At 49.5% G+C, this 19,242-nt stretch overlaps 1 pseudogene; it reads right to left on the bottom strand.

The window, feature by feature from the left end:
* The window catches only part of LOC130255595 (zinc finger protein 665-like), a 49,878-nt pseudogene extending 33,257 nt beyond the window's left edge, over positions 1–16,621 (bottom strand).
* Positions 16,622–19,242: the final 2,621 nt, after the last annotated feature.

The following is a 19,242-nucleotide window of genomic DNA, read 5'->3' as shown; positions in this document are numbered from 1 at the left end:
CAACTCTGTAATGTGTGGTTTCGTGTTCTCTCTGAACTAATTCCCGAAGGATCAGGGGTGGGACTACCACCTGGTTCATCAGGGTAACAGCCCACCCACTTTCTGTGATTTCAGCTTTAAGGAATTTTATTAGTTTGTGGTCTGCCTGATCATATTTTGGGGTGTACCCTAACAAATCAATCTCTATTTTGGAATTACTGCAAGAATACCCTTTTCTGCAATCCTTCTTGCCATTTTATCAGCAAAACAATTTCCCAATTCTGGAAGCAGTTTTCCCCTTTTGGTGACCTCTACAGTGCATGACAGCTACTTCTGCGGGTCTTTTAATGCTCTCTAAGAGGGCGAGTATTTGCTCCTTGATTACCTTGAGCCTTCAAAAGTCCTCTCTCTTTCCAAATGGCTCCATGGGCATGGACATCACTAAATGCATATTTGGAATCAGTCCATATATTTACCTTTTTTCCCTCACTTAGGTCTAGAGCTCTTGTTAGTGCAATCAGCTCAGCTTTTCTGCGATGACACATCTGCTGGCAGGGCCTTTGCCTCGATCACCTTATCCTGTGTGGTCACTGCATAGCCTGTCATCCTTTTACCATTTTTCATGAAGCTGCTTCCGTTGGTAAAGAGTTCCCAATCTGGATTCTCCATGGGCACGTCTTTCAGATCTGGTCGGCTGGAATAGACCTCCTCAATTATCTGCAAGCAGTCATGCTCTGGCTCATTGTCAATTAAGATGGAGGACAGAAACATAGCAGGGTTAACAATAGAAGTTTTTTTTAGGGTAACATCATCTTGCTCTAACAACAGTAATTGGTATCTCAGCATCCGGTTGCCAGACAGCCAATGTCCCCCCTTTTGCTCAAGGACAGCTGCCACGGCATGGGGTACATACACCACAATGTGTAGCCCAAGGGTGAGTTTTCGGGCCTCCTGGATTAAAATGACAGTGGCTGCCACGGCCTTTAGGCACCCCGGCCAACCTTGGGCAACACTATCCGGCTGTTTGGAAAAGTAGGCCACAGCTCTCCGCTGGTTCCCGAGACGCTGTGCTAGCACCCCCAAAGCCATGTTCTGTCTCTCATATGTAAAAAGTTCAAAAGGTTTAGTTAAATCTGGCAGTCCCAATGCTGGAGCTGACATCAGTGAGCGTTTCAGCTGTTTAAAAGCTGCTCTAGCGTGTTCAGTCCATGGAATAATTCCTCTCTCGGCTGCTTTTAAGGCCCCATATAGAGGTTTTACTAGAAGTCCATAATTTGCTATCCATAAACAACACCAACCTACCATTCCCAGGAAAGCTTGCATCTCTCTCACTGTATGGGGCTCTGGGAGTTGACAGATAGCTTCTTTCCATTCCTTGCTGAGTTGTCTGTGTCCCCAGAAGATCTCAAGTCCCAAATAGATGACTGTTTCTTTAGCAATCTGTGCTTTGTCTTTAGAGACTCTGTACCCTCTAAGTCCCAAAAAGTTTAATAAACTTACAGTGAATTGTATGCAGTCATCTCTGGTCCTGGCTGCAATCAAGATGTTGTCCAAATATTGAAGAATAACTCCCTCTGGCTCTTGTTTTTTCCAGTCTTCCAATTCCTTTGCTAGCTGGTTCCCAAATATGGTTGGGCTGTTCTTGAAACCTTGGGGTAAAACTCTCCAGGTAAGCTGACACTTTCTCCCTGTCTCAGGATTTTTCCACTCAAAAGCAAAAAGATCTTGACTATTTTTGTGTACAGGAATGCAGAAAAAGGCATCTTTCAGATCTATAACAGTAAACCACCCTAACTCATCTGTTAGTGTGGTCAATAGGGTGTAGGGATTGGCTGCTACTGGATGTATATCCTCCGTAATTTTATTAATCGCTCTTAAGTCTTGTACTAACCTATAACTCTTACCATCTGCTTTCTTAACAGCTAAAATAGGGGTGTTAAATTTGGACTCACACTGCACTAACAAACCATGCTGTAAAAATCTTTCAATTATAGGTACCAATCCCTTACGATTTTCTAATTTTAAGGGATATTGTCTCTGCCTTACTGGTGTAGCTCCTGGTTTGAGTGCAATACTCACCGGTTCTGCTTGTTTGGATCTTCCTGGGACATCACTGGCCCACACTATCGGATTTACCACATTTTCTACTTCAGCGGGGATTTCACTGCATTTTTCCTGTATAAAAACTGCAGCAACTTGGACAAATTTAGATTCGGGAATTATAACTTGTACACCCCCTCCTTTTTTAAATTTAATCTCTGCTTCCAATTCTTCAAGCAAGTCCCTCCCCATTAGTGGTTTTGGGGAGTTAGGCATGTAAAGGAATTGATGGGTTACCCAATGCTTCCCCAATTTGAATTTTAAAGGTTGGAAAAAAGGCCTTGTTTCAGTTACCCCCGTCGCCCCAACAACACGTACAGTGTCATGACTCAGTTTCTCTTTTAAGGTATTCAACACAGAATATGCTGCTCCAGTATCTACCAAAAACTCAATGTCATCTTTCCCCAGCTTAGTCGTAACCAAGGGCTCTGCTGGGGGAAGAGCCCTCGGTCGGCATCACTCAGAGCCTGAGCCACTTGAAGTTTGTACTACTGAGAGTTGGGAAACTGAGGATTTTTCTTTTAACACTGGACAGTCCTTTTTCCAATGTCCCCACTTTTTACAGTATGCACACTGGTCCTTCTCTGTAGGAGAAGCCTTGTTGGATAACTTTTGCTGAGTTGCCTTTTTACTAGGTTGAGATTTAACCCTTTCAGTTGGACCCCTATCTCGAAATACCTTCCAGGCAACCTCTAGCAATTTCTCCCTATCTCGGACTCCTTCTATCTTTTGTAGCTTCCTTCTTATATCATTTGAAGCCTGACCCATAAACAACAAAACCAGATGTGCTTTACCATCATCTGACTCAGGGTCTAGATCAGTATACTTGATAGCGGCTTCTCTTAACTCGTTTAAAAAATCAATGGGTGATTCATCAAAATGTTGTCTTACTTATAAAGCTTTGACCAATTTATAGCTTTAGGTACACCATGCTTTAACCCATATACCACAAGGCTTTGATATTGTTTTAGCCTAGCCATATGTCCTGGTATATTTGGATCTCACCCAGGATTTTCACGGGGGGAATATCTGAGTGACAGTACCTTGGAGTAGTCCGCTGGCTATGTTCCCCTCCACTGAGGTTTTGATGCCTTTATTGACCATTTGTCTCTCAGTGGGCTCAAGTAATGTATCTAACATAGAGTTCAAATCTGCCCAGTCAGGGTTCTGTGAGTTAATAGCCCGTTCTACTAAGTTTACCACTTTATCCGGGTTCTCCTTATATTTCCCCACAGTAGTTTTCCACTGTTCTAACTCTATAAGGGAGTATGGGACTTTCACATATATTGGCCCCTGATTGCCAACTGCTTGTCTTAAGGGGGCTTGCAAAATTGGTTCTCTTTCTTTCTCCCTTCGTAATCTAGTATGCTGAGCAATTGGGCTACGTTCTCTGAGGGCTTTTCTTGCTATCCTTCCCCTCCTTTGCTTGTTTAAGGCAGCAATAATTTCATCTATTTCATCATCCTCTTCTTCTTCCTCAGACCATTTGAATAAGAGTTGTCTGAGTCTGTTGTGGCCAACACTCTACCTCGACTATTCCCCATCCTAGAAAGCACCATGCAAGGCCTATTGCGGCATCGCTCCTGGGCTGTGTGTCTGCGATCTTTGAGGGTGTCACCTCCCGTGGCAGCTCCCTGGCCTTCAGGGTTGTCATGGTATCTCACAGGCCTGAGAACGGAGGAGGCGCCACTTCCCCTGTGGGCAGTACAAGGCCCTGTCCCCCGGCCCCTCCTCTCGGGGCGGTACCGAGGGCTGCACGCACTGGCTCTCTCCTCTCTCTTTCCCAACCCCTCGGGGCAGTGCCGGAGACAGCGGTGGGGCAGTGTGCATGGCTGCCAGGGCCCGCCTTCCTCCTCCTTCACTGACGGGGCCCTGCCTGAGCCGTGCCCCCTTTTCCCCCTTTGTGGGGCTGCGGGAGGAGGGGCTGTGCCTTGACCCGAGCCCGCCCCAGCGCAGCCGGGACCGATCCTGTTCTCGTGGCAGCACAGCCAGCTCCATCTCTGCTTCCTCTGGATTTTTACATAAACTACTGAAAGCTGGCTCCTGCTTTTTACTTTTTAAGACTAATATATGTTCTTTCTCCTTGTCTCGGTCCTGCTCACACCCTAATACCAGAAAGAGCTGGGCATGCTATAACTCTTCAAAAAATCTGTCTCCACATATTCGGGGTATTAAATTTGGTATTAATTTTTGATGAAACTTCCAAACTTAGGCCAGGTTTCTCCATTATCTAGTTCATATGCTGGCCACATTTTTTCTGAGAGTCTATTAAGTTTAGGTTTTGAAAGCATAGACTGTTCCCCAATTGGATTCACCCAGCTTTTCAATATTAACCTCAAAGGGCTATCTCTTGGAATACTATTATTATCACATTTGGAAAAGAATGTACAACCCATCTGATACTCTGAAATGAGCGGCAAAGCACAAACAGCCAGGATTTGAACTCACAACCCTCAGAGTCACAGCACAAACAATAATCAGTTGCACCACCCTTTAGCTTCAAACCAACAGCACTGCAATTTAAACCTGCTCTTTAAGAAGGTGTTCCTTCTTACCCACAGATAAGCAGCACAACAATTCTGCTTAGAGTCCTAAGGTCCTCCAAAAGAAATTTACACTTTACAAAATTACAATTTACAAACCCTCTTAGCACCTAACCCAGATGTTAACAAACAGAATACTCTTTTATTCCGTCACTCACGTCCCTCTGTTCCCAGGGTTCTTGGCTCTGATACCTCTGGACCTCTGCTGGGCTTTTCCAGGGCTGCCGGCAGGGCTTCAGTCCAGGGATTTTCCAGATGCCTCACCTCTCCTGGCTGGCTCGCCAATCCTGATGCCTCGAGGAGCTGGAACAGAAGCTACACAGAGTTAAGGGGAATAAAATGGGTATTTATTGAGAGGCCTTCAAAGGCCACACCCTGGCAGTACCAGTGCCACAGTGTGGCCCCTGGCCTGCCCAGATGGCTCCAAGATGGAAGCAAAAGAGGGCTTGGTCACATAATATCACATCTTTATAGACTTTAGTCTATTTGCATACAGGAGTCAAGCATCCAATTAATAGTCTCAAATTGTAAGGTTTCAACCTCCTTGCTTGCTTGCTGGCCCGCCCTCCTCTTTAGGGCCTGAAGTTTGAAGAAACTGTCTTTGAGTCCATAGCTGAAATCGGACTATTTTGTCTCCATCACCCTAAGCACAACGGAAAAGCACACCCAAGCAGAACAGAAAACTCAGAACTTAAGGCATCACAACCAGCCCAGGCCTTGTTCATGTTATATACATGATTCGTGCTAATAAAATTGTAACAATATTGGCAAAATTGTGGCATTATAATTAATCAATAATTGTATTTAATTGCGATAAGGCAAAAAGAGATAAAGGAAATGGTTAAACAAAGCAGAAAAACTCACTGTCCAGATGTTAGGTGGGAGGCAGGATAGGGAGGGTATAGGTCTAAGAACAAATATCTAGAAATAGGTTTTCGACCTTGACTTAAGCCAAATTGGCATGATTTCAACCACTGGACACTGGACTAAGGCCTGTTCTTGGAACATATATTTAATTATATAACTTAAATCTCAGTGTTCCTCCGCCACCTGCGAGGTCAAACAGCGAACACTGAGGAAGACCCAGAGCCTTCATCGGAAACAAGAGCCCCGAAAGGAGGAGAGACCCCGACCACTGGTGACGCATGTGCAACACAACACAGTGACGTAGATTTTAGGAATAGAAATGAGGAGGAGCTTTCTAAAAGATTCTGTATTAATATGCATTTGTAAACAGTATATAAGTGAGATTTTAGCTTGACTGATTTGGTACAGTGTGAGAGGAATGGCCCTGCCCGTACCCCCGGTCGGGGAATCCCCCGGTTGGTTTTGCTTATGCTTTATTCAACCAAACCATTGGACCTCTATTATACTTAAATTGCTGCTAAATTTGTATTTACTCAAATTTATATAACTCATATATTTTGATTGTATTCATTTATATACAATTGCTATTATTAATAAATTACAGCTAAATTTAACTTTGTTGTTTGATTAATTGCACAAAATCAAACACATCCAATACCCATTTATAACACTTAGTTCCAAGAGTCCTTGCAGTGGAAAAATGGCCCCTTGATTCCATTGGCCCCAGGCTCTCACAAGGCTCTCCTTGGCCCTGCAGTGTCACAGTGGCCTCTTGGTTCCACATGGACCCAGACTATCACCATGGACTTCTTGCTTCCATGCAGCCCCACAGTGTCACAGTGGCCCCTTGGCTCTGTGGTGCCATGTCATACACAGTGTCACCATGGTCCTCTCAGTTCCATGAGGCCCTGAACTGTCACAATGGCCCCTTGCTTCCCCAGGGCCCTGCATTGTCACAATCATCACAGGATAACCCAGGCTGGAAAAGATGTTTGAGAACATCAAGTCCAACCTGTGACCCAACAACACCTTGTCACCCAGAGCATGGCACTCAGTGCTACATCCAATCTTTCCATATCCACTCACCCACCTCCCTGGGCAGCCAATTCCAATGCCAAATCACCCTTTTTGTGAAGAATATTTCCTAATGTCCAGCCTAAATATTTCCTTGTGCAGCTTAAGGCTGTGTCCTCTTGTCTGTCACCGTTCCTTGGGAAAAGATCCTGACCCCCACCTGGCTGCACCCTCCATTCAGGGAGTTGTAGAGAGTGATGAGGTCTCCCCTGAGATTCCTCTAGGATAAAGAGCTCCAGCTTCCTCAGCCACTTCTCAGAGGACTTGTGTTCCAGACCCCTCACCAGCCTTGTTGCCCTTCTCTGGACACACTCTAGCCCCTCCATGCCCCTCCTAAACTGGGGGCCCAGAACTGGACACAGCACTCAAGGTGCTGCCCAACCAGTGCTGAGCACAGGGGAAGAATCATTGCCCTGGTCCTGCTGGCCACATCATTCCTGATCCAGACAAGGAGCCATCTTGTGTGGACGCCATTGAAGCCTCAGTATGAAAATGGCAAGGGCTTGAAACTTTTCTCAGGCAGGGAAGCTCCCAGGCTGAGACAGTTTCTCTCTCATGCAGAGGAGGTTTTCCCAGGCTGAGACAGTTTCTCAGTTCCAGCCTGAGCCTTTCCCAGGATGATAACACTGGGGAAAAATAAAAAGGAATTAATAACAAGATTAACACCTGGGCTTCTATGATAAACAGTTCTCACGGTTTGTGAGAAAGTTTTGTTTTCTTCAATTATCCAATAGACTGCTGTTCTGTTTGCAGTTTGCGGAACACACTATAAGAGTGTCCGTGTCGTTCAATAAACCACTTCTTTAGCCACCTAGCTAGAGGAGTCCGTGTCGTTATTTCTGCGAAATACATCGCGAGTAGCGACAGTGTGCTCCAAGTACGGCTTAACACAGCGAGCAGCAACCCAACGAGGGCCATCCTCTGCCAAAACACAAGCATACCCTCTCCCCCATGTTATTAATTGCACTGGGCCAGCCCATATTCCAGTAATGAAATCCTTAACCCATACCTTAACATCCTTATGAAAATTCGGCTGTTTAGAATTTAAAGAAGAAAAATCATGAAATATAGGATACATCTGTGAATCAGGCAAAGGACACAAGAAGTTTAAGACATAAACAGCTTTGTCCAATCTCACGTGAGGTGCTTCCCCTTTACATTCCCCCATTTTTGCTTTTGAATTTGGCACTTCACCATGAGCATTTTCAATAATTGCTTGGCCTGCCAGGGTATGGGGGATACCCATAGAGTGTTCAATCCCACAGACATGAAAAAATATTTGCAATTTCTGTGAAATAATATGCTGGACCATTATTCATTTTTATATGCAAGGGAACACCTAAAATAGAAAAAGCATGACAAAAATGATGAATAGCATCTTGAGCTGTTTCACCTGCAAATGCTGATGCAACTATAGCATGAGAAAAAATATCAACCATAATATGAACATACTTTAAATGAGCAAATTCAGGCATTCTTGTAACATCAGTTTGCCATTCTTGCAAAGGGAGTAGACCCCTGGGATTAGTACCGTAATATTTTGAAATATGAGTCATCTGACAACCAGGACAAGAAAAAATGATAGATTTTTCCCCTGAAAGCTAATATCCCTGGTTCAAGTCAAAATAGGGTGAGAAAGCTAATGATATGTTATTTAGCCTGTAAAATAAAACAAAGCAGATTACAATTCATAAGGCTTTTGAAAACACCGTTCAAAGTATCATTGCTGTCCAGCTATCACAACAGTTAGAGGATCATGGCCTAAAATCTCATGACAACGTCTGCGACCTTTGATGATAATGTCTGCAAAAAGTTCATAAAGCCCTGGAGCTGTTTTCCAGGATGTGAAAGATAAAAATATCCGCTCCAAAATAAGCAATGTATCTCCCCACTCATCATTCCATTGACCCAATATCCCACATGGCACTTCATGATCTTTTAAGGTAAATAATAACACTCCAACACAAGGATCTATCCTGTTAACAGATTTACACGTCAAAGCCAGTCCAGTTTCTTCTAAAGCCTTTTCTGCTGCAGCAGTCAAATATATCTTATCAGTAAAGAAAGTAGTCCCTGATAGCAATTCAAATAAAGGTAATAGTTAATGATTAATTATCCTTAAATATGGCCTAGTCCAACCTATTGCACCAACCAATTTTTATACATCAATAACAGTTTTAACTTTAGTGTCCAATTTGACAAGTTGAGACATAATCTGAGTATTGGCCATTATCAACCCCAAATATTTCCAAGGCATTTGTTTCTGTACATTCTCTGGGACAATAATTAAACCAATAGTTTCCAAAATTGTGACAGCACATTGCTCAAGAGCTGACAATTGTTGTTCATCTTCAGATGCCAAGAAGATATCATCCATGCAATGATTTCCTAGGTTCAGCATGATTTAAAGAGGGCACAGTAAAAGCAAGTTTTCTTTCTCTTGTTCAGTCAATGGAATAATAAAAAGACAATATTTTATTTCAATGATAACTATTTTCCATCTCTGTAGAATCATAGTGGATGTTAGGAGACCTGCTTGCAAAGCTCCCATTTTGGCCATCACAGCATTTATCTGCCATAAACTCTGCAAAAATCTCCATTTCCCTGACTTCTTTTTATCACAAAACCTAGGGTATTCCATGGGCTGAGGAATTCTTCAATATACTCAGCTTGCAGCTGTTCTGCTACTAAATTTTTGCAGGGCAGTAAGCTTTTCAATAGGGAGGGCCCAGGCAGGCTTATCTGTAAACCATGCCAAGGTCACAACCATCATTCAGGATCCTACAGCACAGTGGCCCTTGCTAAAAGCCCACAGTGATTTCTACACCCCATTGAGATAAACAATCTTGTCCCCATAAATTATACAGAGCATTGGTAACACAAGGCCTGATGTCAGCTTGTTGGCCCTCAGCATGTTTCACATTCATTACAACAGCAGACAGACCATCTACAGTCACATCACCCAATCCTACAACTCCAAAATCTGCTCCAGTGAGGGGCCATGACCAAGACCAAAAAAGCAGTGAAATGACAGTCACATCTGCTCCTGTGTCAATCAAAGCTCTGATAATTATAGTCTCTGGATGATGTCCCTTGGCTGTGACAATGCACTGTTGTTCCAGATGATGTTCTGTCATTTCTTAAGTCCAAAATACCAGAGATGGTCCTGCATATCCCAAATCCTCCTGTGCCACGACTCCAGTCCACTACAATTGGAACACAACTCACAAAAGGTGTCAGTTGAACAATACAGGTTCCTTTTCTATTCATTTCATATTAATCTTCAGAAAAACAGCACAATAAAAGAATATATTTTGTCTGGCTGACATTTAGAACGGAACATTTAGTCAGCTATAACAATAGGGTCACTAACCGATACCATGGCATAAATTTGTTCAAAATAATCAGAATTAATAACACCTAAATGGACATTAATACCCTGAATAGTACTACCAGATTTTCCTACTAAAAGAGCACCTAAATTCTCCCCTATGGGACCATAATCTTACATATTAGATTTGTCAAAATAGTCACTATGTCTGCAATGAATATATCAACTCCTACAGAGCCTCACAATTCAGTGAACTGCCTGGATTTATCTTAGGCTTTACTTTTTGTTCATAATTATCTGGGCCCTGTGCCAAGACCAAAGGATTTCGCTTGGTCTGTAAATCCGAATTAGTAAAAGATTTCTCTAAAGCCTTTCACTCAGCTAACTGTCTCCAGGTGTTCTGAAATACACTATATTGTACAAGTTAAAACAAAACTATAGCAAAATACATGATGAAATTATCTTATTAAAGCTGCCAGGTAAAAAGCAAGCAAACAAAATAACACAATATCATCTGGCTATGCTGTGGAATTCCATGTACCAATTACAGATAAGCTTCAAATAACTGTGGGAGATAAAATTCAAAGTTACAGAACCTAGATAACTGCTCTGCAGTCTGGACACGAAAATTAATTGATCTTCTACTAGCATCCAAGTAAAACATCTCAATAAATATTTTTACGTATATAAGTCTCTAAATCATAACCTAACAAAAAACTCAGTATCAAGTTAGTGCAATTCTATATGGTGAATTTTATCAACATTTCTGTTAAAAGCTAAATCTTGCCATGTCACATACACACAGGTAGCTCTAAATCACTCTAGTCAGTCCTACTAAAATCACAAATCACTAAAAGGACAAGGTTGACTTTAACAAACGTATTTCAATGCGTCTCTCAGACAGTCTGGGAACAGTGCAGCTCAGCTCCAGCACTCAGAGCTGCTCGACTGCTCTGCAGCGAGCGCCGGGGGAGAAGGAGGGGGAGGGAGGGGGTGAGGAGGAGGGATTGCACCGCGCCGAGGAAGCCGAGCGGGGCAGGGCTCGGGGAGGCAAAAGAGCTCTGAGGAGCCGGGGGAGCCTCCCAGCCCAGGGAACCAACACAGTTCTGTGGGGCTTTTTTTGGTTGGTTGGTTTTTTCCTTTTTTTTTTTTTTTTTCTTTTTTTTTCATTCGTCCAGCAAATACCAGAAGCCCGAACTTTTTTAGCTGTACAGACATCTTGTTTTCTGTCAGATTGCGAACAGTCTTTCTCATTACAGTCTTATCTCTCATTATTCAAAAGCAGAGGAAAAATAAACTATTTGGGCCTGAAGCTGCAACGATGTCCTTGGTTCTCAGGCTAGAAAAGGATTGTTTTGTCTAATGAAACTGTGGAAGAGAACTTGATATGATGTTCAGACGAAGGCAGTGCAGAACTTGAAAAATAGGAAAGCTAAAACTTAAGGCATCAAAGGCAGGGATGAGTGTTGGAGACAGAGGCAAAGAACACATGAAACAAAGGCAAAGAATGCATGAAACACCTGTACTGTGTCTCTGTCCCTGTTTGTGAAGTGACCACCCACTTCCTGGAAGGGGATGATTTTCTTTCCACATTGCTTTTCCCATTAATGTGTTTGAAAACACTCTTTTTATTGTGTCCCCCCTCTTTTTATTTCTGGCTGCCTAAGTCTCAAGTTGAGCTTTCAGCGTAACAGATTTCTCCCTACAATGGCAAGAAGCAACTGTGTATTCTTCTCCTGACCTGGATTCCACAGGGCACACAGCTTCCTTTTCCCTTCTCTTTCCCAGAGAAGTTGCCTGTTCAGGCAAGCCAGCCTTGTGCCTCACCTCCTTGGCTTCCAGCATCTGGGAATCGCTGGCTCCTGTGCCCTTAGGAGGTGACGTTTCTGTGGAGAGTTAGGGACAGGCGTGCGGAAGACACCGGGCTGTACGGTTAGATAGAACCGCCCCCTCACAGTCAGACCCTCTGCTCCGGACCTGAGCTCACAGCCGGACGTGAGCTAGAGGAAATGACACTGACTGCCCAAGCTATAAAGACCCTTGTAACCCCTCAATAAACGCCATTTGCTGTCCACCACATTGGTGTCCTGGAGCTGATGGACCGAGTGGCTCTGGGTTAGGGCCGCCGTGCCGGACTTGAACCAGGTCGTCATGCAACATGTTTCAAAAGGGACCAGCACTGATGGACCCCAGCACCTTTAAAAACATTTTCCCTGGGACCTTGCAGCCTGAAGTCTGCTCTCCTCATGGCCCGAGCGGAGGTTTTGCTGGCCCTTTTCCTCTTGTCAGAGGTGTGAACCTCGATGGATCTGTTGTGGCTGTGGCCGGGATGGGCGCCAATCCCCACTTGGCTCAGGGCGCGGGGGGCTCAGGGGGCAGCCTGGCTCTGCGGGCTGAGCTGGTGAGTCCTGGGCTGTGGGGGCTCCCCCCTTTCTGTGAGGAGGCTCCCTGGGGAGGAAAAAGGCTCTGCCATGAGCCACGAGGCCTGGCCTACGTTTGCCTGCTGCTCAATGGAGGGAAAGAAAGAGGAAGATTTCATCAGGGCTCAACGGGAAATGACCTTTTGGTGCTTCTGGTTCTTCTCCCAGCTTTGCTAGCAGAGCAAGGTCTGTGCCCCTGCCACCCGCTGGCCCTCGGAATGCACCCATTGTTTCCCTTCAGGAGACGCCAGGCGCCGCTTGAGCTCGAAAGGTCAGCGGCTGTTTCACTGTTGCGTTTCTCGGCTTGTTAAAGCCCGTCCCAGCCCTCCGGTGCTGGAAGACACAAAATTCCCATGCCGAAGGAAAGGTATGGAGAGCTTGAAGAAGGCTGAAGGGAGCACTCGGATGACCCCTTTTGCCAAGAGATTTCTTCAGCTGAGGCTGCTGATAAGGACCAGAGTTTACAGCCTGCAATAGGTTTGTGCTTCTTTTATTTTTGGGGTCCTGCGTGGGACGTGGTCACTGGGTGCTGCACAGGCTCCGGCGAGGCATCAAAAACGCCCATCCCACACCCAAGGGTGCCGGAAGATCTGCTCCAGCTCTGTCCTGTCCGCGGGGTGCTTGGACAAACACCAGCGGGCAGTTCGCACTCTGGGGAGAGAAGCCAGGAAGCGCCGGTCACGGGCAGCAGGCTCCTGCCCGGCTGCCGCCCCGGCGCCCGCAGCACCAGAGCCCCTGTGCCCCGTGCGGGACAGCGGCGCGGCGGGACACGGCCATCCCCCTCAGCCACGCGTGCCGCGCCCGGCCCGTCGGCACGGGCCGCCTCCTGCGGCCGGCCCTTGAGGGCACAGCGCCGTCCCGCCGAGCTGCGTGAGGGCCAGCCCGGCTGCCGTGCGCCGCCACCTGCCACCGCTGCCTTCCTGGGGCCCGACACCGACCGGGAGAGACCTGGCGCCTGAAGAAGAGCTGCCCCGACACGATGGCGCGGTCGTCCCAGAAGGGGAGGCTCCCGCAGACCATTTCGTACAGCAGCACGCCCAGGGACCAGACGGTGGCCGAATGGCCGTGGTAGCAGCCGAGGCCGATCCGCTCGGGTGGGCTGTACACGCGTGTTCCTGGGGGAGACGGGCGGCGCTGTCCGGGCGCAGCCGCTGCCTTGCAGAGCCCGGCGCCGGCTCCTGGCTGAGGCAGGGGCTGCGCCGGCGGCTCCCGCTGTCCCCGGAGCCACCCCACGTCCCCCGGGCAACTGGCCAAAGGCAAGACACCGTTCTGCAAGGCAAAGAAAGCCAGCGGAGCAGCCCACGGCCTTGCGGGCCAGGCAGACCGAGGGGCCGGATCCCGGTTTTTGCAGCCCCCTGTCTGTCGGCGGGGCCGGCTGCCGGCTGCCCTTCGGCACGGGGCAGATGCCGCGCCCCACGAGCCGGCAGCCGGCTGGAGGCCGCAGCCCCGAGGCCAGGAGGGAATGGGGCCGTGCAGTGCCTGGCGCTGGGAGCAGGGCCCGGGCTGGGGGCTCACCGGCAAATCGTGGGAAGGCGCGCTCCTGGAGGAAGGTGCCGCAGCCGAAGTCGAGGAGCTTCAGCTCGCCGCTCTCCGGCTCCACGAGGGGGTTCTCCGGCTTGATGTCGCGGTGCAGGACGCCGCAGGCGCTGCAGTGCCACACGGCCTCCAGCACCTGGCGGAAAAGCCAGCGCGCCACCTCCTCGCACAGGAACCGTGCTCCAGCAGGAGCTGCAGGAGATCCCGAGATGCCTCCGGGCGCTCCATGACCAGCAGGAAGCTGTCCGGCAGCTCAAACCAGTCGAGGAGCTGGATTGATGGAGCGGCAGCCAGAGCCCACCTTCTCCATGAGCACGATCTCCATGGGAACACGGGTGCCGTCGGGCTGTGAGGAGGAGACAATGCCTGCAGCGGGCCTGATGCTGCCCTGTGGCTGCTGCCCTGCCCCTGCCTGGGATGCCCCAGCGCCCCTCCGGGCAGCCTCCCTGCTGCTTGGGCTTCCTGCCCGGCCCCAGGGGATGCTCGGCAGGTGCCCCCTGCCCGGCCCCACCACCGGTCCGTGGCATCGCCAGGCCCGCCATGCCCCGGCTCGCTGCTGAGCCCACGCCCGCTCAGGAGCAGCTGCAAAGCACACAGCGCTTTTTGAAGCCTCTGAAGCCTTTGGCATCAGAGGCACTGGAGGCGCCCAGGGACTAGGCTGCTCTCAGGGGCTCTGGCCTGGCCTGGGGATGCCCCTCAAGAGCCCCGGAGCAGCCTCACACAGCTCCTGGCCAGATCCCACCTGCTGTTAGAGAGGCCTTCGTGCTGCTCGAGGGCTGTCTTGGGGCAGCTTCCTGAAGATGGAGGAACCCTCTTGGTGTCTAGAGGGTCGGCTCCACCAGCAGGCTGGGGCTGTTGCCAGCTGGCACAACTGGCACAGCGTCCTGGCTGCTGTGGGCCAGCAACAGCCGGCTCCAGCACACTTGCTGCTCCCCCAGCTGCTCCTGACAAGGCTCCTCTGCACCAGGCTGGGCTCCCATTTGGACTTCTGGGCTTTCCCTGGCCACATCGATGGTCAGGCTTACGCCCGTGAGTCCAAGGGAGCTGGGAGACCTTTCCACGGGCTCTGCACCTTCCGCAGCCTGACAGGTCTCACTGAGCCTCTGCCAGGGATGGAGGCTGTCAGAGATAGCAGAGGCTCCTGGCAGGATGGAGGCTCTCTGACAGCCTGAGGCCCCTGCATGGATGGCGGCTCTCCGCTGCTGTGCCATCCTTGCAGGGTTGAGGCTCTCCCTGGGGTGGAGCGAGGCCTCTCCAAGGGATGGGGGCTTCCCGTGGAGCCGGACGAGCCACAGCGGGGCAGGTGGCCCCGCTTCACCAGCTCCTACAGTTCCCTCCACAACTCCTGCCACATCCCAGAGCAGCCGCATCAGATCCTGCAGCTCCTGGGCCACGGCCACCAAGGGGCCGCAGCTGCAGGGGCTGCCCAGGGGGCTGGCGGGAGCACGTGGCCGCTTGCCAGGGCCCGCCCGAGGCCTGCAGGGCTCGGGAGCCACAGGGGCCCCAGGCTCCCTCCGGAGCCTCTGGGCCGCACCGCGGGGCGCCTGCTGCGCTTTGCTCTCCCTGTCTGCCGCCCCCGTGGCTTCCAGCGGCCAAGGGCCAGCAGGCAGCCACAGTGGCCAGCAGCAGGACAAGCGCAAGCGTCAGCCCGTCACCGTCACTCGTGGCTCCGGCGCGTCCCATCGCGGCTTCTCTGGCAGCTGCGGGTGCCGCCCCTCTTATAGAGCGACAGCGCACAGCCCCGGTCCCGTTTATTGTGGGGCGGGACTGGGGAGGGACTTGGGGGGACCCCGCGGGGGGATCGTGGTTGCGCGGGGAGGGCGGGGTCCAGGTGGGGAACACTGGGTGCTGCGGGTCTGCCCGGCAACCGGGGAGTCATCACTGCTGCTCTCCCTGATTGGCTGAATCTTCTCCATCGCATTGTCTGATTGGCTGAGGAGAGGCCCGGGAGTTGAGAGAAGGGACAGGAGAGATCCCGTCCCGAGCACCGAACGGGAACAACAGACCCAGCCTGGGCACAGGAAGGGAATTTATTACCAACCAAAACACAGCAGGACAAGGAGAAGGGAGAGAAATCTCTCCAACACCTTCCCCCACCCAACGGGGATCACCACTGCCACGGATCACCAGGGCTCTGCCCAACGAGCCACTGGGGATCATCCAACACCGATCCTCCCATGGGGGATGGAGCTGGAGCAGAGCACGAAGCTCTTCCCACACTCGGGGAAGAGCTCACAGGGCTTCCCCTAGTGATGGCTCCGTTGGTGTCGGGTCAAGTGAGAGCTGTGTGAGAAGCTCTTCCCACACTCAGGACACTCGTAGGGCCTCTCCCCAGTGTGGATACGCCGGTGTCTGATGAGAGTGGAGTTGTGCTTGAATCCCTTCCCGCAGTCGGGGCAGCGGAAGGGCCTCTCCTCTCTGTGAATCCGCTCATGTAGGAGGCATTCGGAGCTGGTGTGAAACCTCTTATCACACACAGGACACTCATAGGGCTTCTCCCCATTGTGGATGCGCTGGTGTCTAATCAGGCTAGACATCCACCTAAAGGTCTCCCTACATTCCAAGCAGGTGTAGGGCCGTTCCCCAGTGTGGACGACCTGGTGCTGCAGCAGATAAGAAATAGTTGTAAAGCTCTTCCCACATTTCCCACACTCATAGGGCCTCTGCCCAGTGTGGATCCTCTGGTGCTGGATCAGATTGCTCCTCCAGCTGAAACCCTTCCCACATTCCAAGCACTTGTGGGGCTTCTCGCCTCCATGAGGCTTCTCCACCAGCTCTGAGCTCTGCCTGCATCTCCGGCCGCCTTCCTGGCTCAGGGAGGGTCTTTCTTCCTCGCAGTTCCCTGGGCTGGGTTTCCCTCTCCTCATGAGGGATTTCTGGGGCTTTTCCTCCTGCTCTGTCTTTGTACGCCTTGGGAATGAAAAATCCTGGTTTGGGGAAAAAAAAAAAAAAACAAGAAGAGAGCTCCATGGACTGGGAATCCCTCCTTTCCCAAGTTCAACTCAGGAAATCTTTGGGCAACTTGCATCTGTATAAAGCTCCCAAACACTAAGATTCAGACCCAAAATCTGCCTGTCTGGGTTTGAAATGCTGGGGTCTGCTAAGAAAGGTAGGAGTGTCTCTTTAAAAGGGATTACGTAAGCCCCCTCCCTCAAAATTATTATAATTTTGAATGTAAGGGGCTCAAAGGCAAAGAGACAGGAATAGGAAGAACAGTACTTTACTAGGATAATTAAAATAGAAATACAGTATTACAAAGTGCAAAGAAGAAACCCAAAACACTCACCAAGTCAGAACACAACCTGACACTCCGTCAGTCAGGGTGTTGGTAGCAGTCCCGTTAAATGGTGGCTGCAGTCCTCCTGGAGTGGCAGATGTGCTTCAGCTGAAGCAGTGATCCTGTAGAAGGATGCAGTTTTCCTCTGAAGCTCCAGTGATGATGTGGAATGGTCTGGTTTTCCTCTGGAATCCAGAGGAAAAAGGCTGCTTTGGTGTTCATCATCTCAGTTTTTATCCAGGTAGGAAAGGCTCGGCTCCTCCCCTGGCTGGAGCATTTCCCAATGGGATGATGTAATTTTATCAGTCATGCAGTGGAACTCAATGGTCCATTAGCAGATGATATATCCCTGGAGGAAGGATGGGTTGTGGAAAAGATAAATATTACTGCTGCACCTGTTTTCAACAGATGGCTCATTAGCAGATAATATCTCCCACAGAGATAAGGAACACTGCCCCACCTGGATTCAACAGATGCTGATAAAATGCGGACTTTTGGTCACATCCTGTATTGAGACCTAAGAAAAGGTTTTCTTCTGAATTTTATTATTCTTTTAGGTTGTTAATAAAAGTTTCCTTTACACTCTCTAAGTTTTAAGCCTGCCTTGCTTTTGCTCCTAATCCCATCTCACAGCAGGAAATGAGTGTATGGAAATTGACAAATCAAAACCACTACACCACCTTACATCTGCTACTGACTCCATTTTAGAAACCTTTTTATATTTCTCCTGCCTCGACTCAATGGTGTGCCTTCTCCTTTTATTCCACATCCTCTGTTTTTTTTTCCCTACAGGTGTCACCGTAACCTGCTCCTTCCTGAGCATGCAGATTGGCCAGGAAAATCCAGAAAGCAAAAGTGGAAGCCAAGGCCGTTGCAGAATAGGGTTCCCATCAGCCAGACACACAGCAGCCATTGCCAGGAGCTGTCACTTCCCAGCCCACGGTTTTAAGGATGCTGTGGTGGTTCCACAGCAGAAGACCCTCGGTGCTGTGCTGGAACAGGATCCTCCAGAGGAAAAGGTGGTGTTCCTATGTGCAGGGAACTCTGTGGTACCAGCAGTGGAGGAGCAGGATGAGGAAGATCTGCAGCCTTGGGATATTTCTGCAAGAGCCTTCACCCCTGGCAGAGCCTCGGTGAGAGGTGCCAGAGTGCAGAGGGAGGCAGCCCTTTGCACAGGCGTCCCTGCTCCCTCAGAGCCACGGCTGTGAGACAAACAGCCTCATCCCTGAGGATGCAGATGGGCAGGAAATGCCTGGAAGTATAAAGGGGAGCCCAGCCATGTACAAGAAGCTGTTCCCAGAGGCAAGTGTCCCAGCAGGAAGTGTCCTGGAGCCACTTGTATGCAGCCACTCAATATCCCATGCTCTGGATCAAGGAGGTGACAAAGAGCCTGGAGGGAGCATGTCCAGGACAGCTGAACAGACTGGACAGAGGGATATTCTGGGTGCTGGGAGCACTTGGATGTGGACCAGCCAGCCCCTGCTGTCTTTTGGTGGTGCCTGAGCAGGGCTGTGACAATGCCAGGGACATCCTGCAGCGACATCTCCCCTGTCCGTCTGGGCGTGCGCTCGGTCCCAAAGCTCACCCTGATCCTGAGCTCCATGGTGAGACACACTCACCCTCCCGGATTAAACCTCATCCCAGTGCCAGACTGCTGCAGCCCCAGAGCCAACCTCAAGGCCAGGCCTAAGGCAAATGGCACATTTAGCCTTAACCCCAATTCCAGCTCTAATCTAAAACCCAGCCCCAATTCCAGCCCCTTGCCAAATGCTCAGCCCTAAACCAAATGCCACGTTTAGCCCTAAACCCAAAGCCAACCCAATTGCAACTCTAAGCCCAGCCTCCATGGCAGTCTCAAGCCCTAAGTGCAGCTTTGGGCACCAGCCCACAGTCCAATGCCAGCTTTAGCTTGAACTCCCAAACTCAGCCCCAGTTCCTGCCCTAAGGCCAACACTATTCTTGCACCTAAGCCCTATGGCAGCCCCTGTTGCACTCCCTAGCCCAAGCCTGGCTCTAAGCTCAAGGCCACTGTGATAAATATATTACAGTGTTGGCTTTAGCAATTGTTAGAATCAATACGATGTCTTTTATAAGGTTTACTTCTGTAAAAGAAAT

Source organism: Oenanthe melanoleuca, chromosome 7, assembly GCF_029582105.1.
Source record: "Oenanthe melanoleuca isolate GR-GAL-2019-014 chromosome 7, OMel1.0, whole genome shotgun sequence".
Taxonomy (NCBI): Eukaryota; Metazoa; Chordata; class Aves; order Passeriformes; family Muscicapidae; genus Oenanthe; species Oenanthe melanoleuca.
This window is presented reverse-complemented; position numbering and strand designations above follow the sequence as displayed.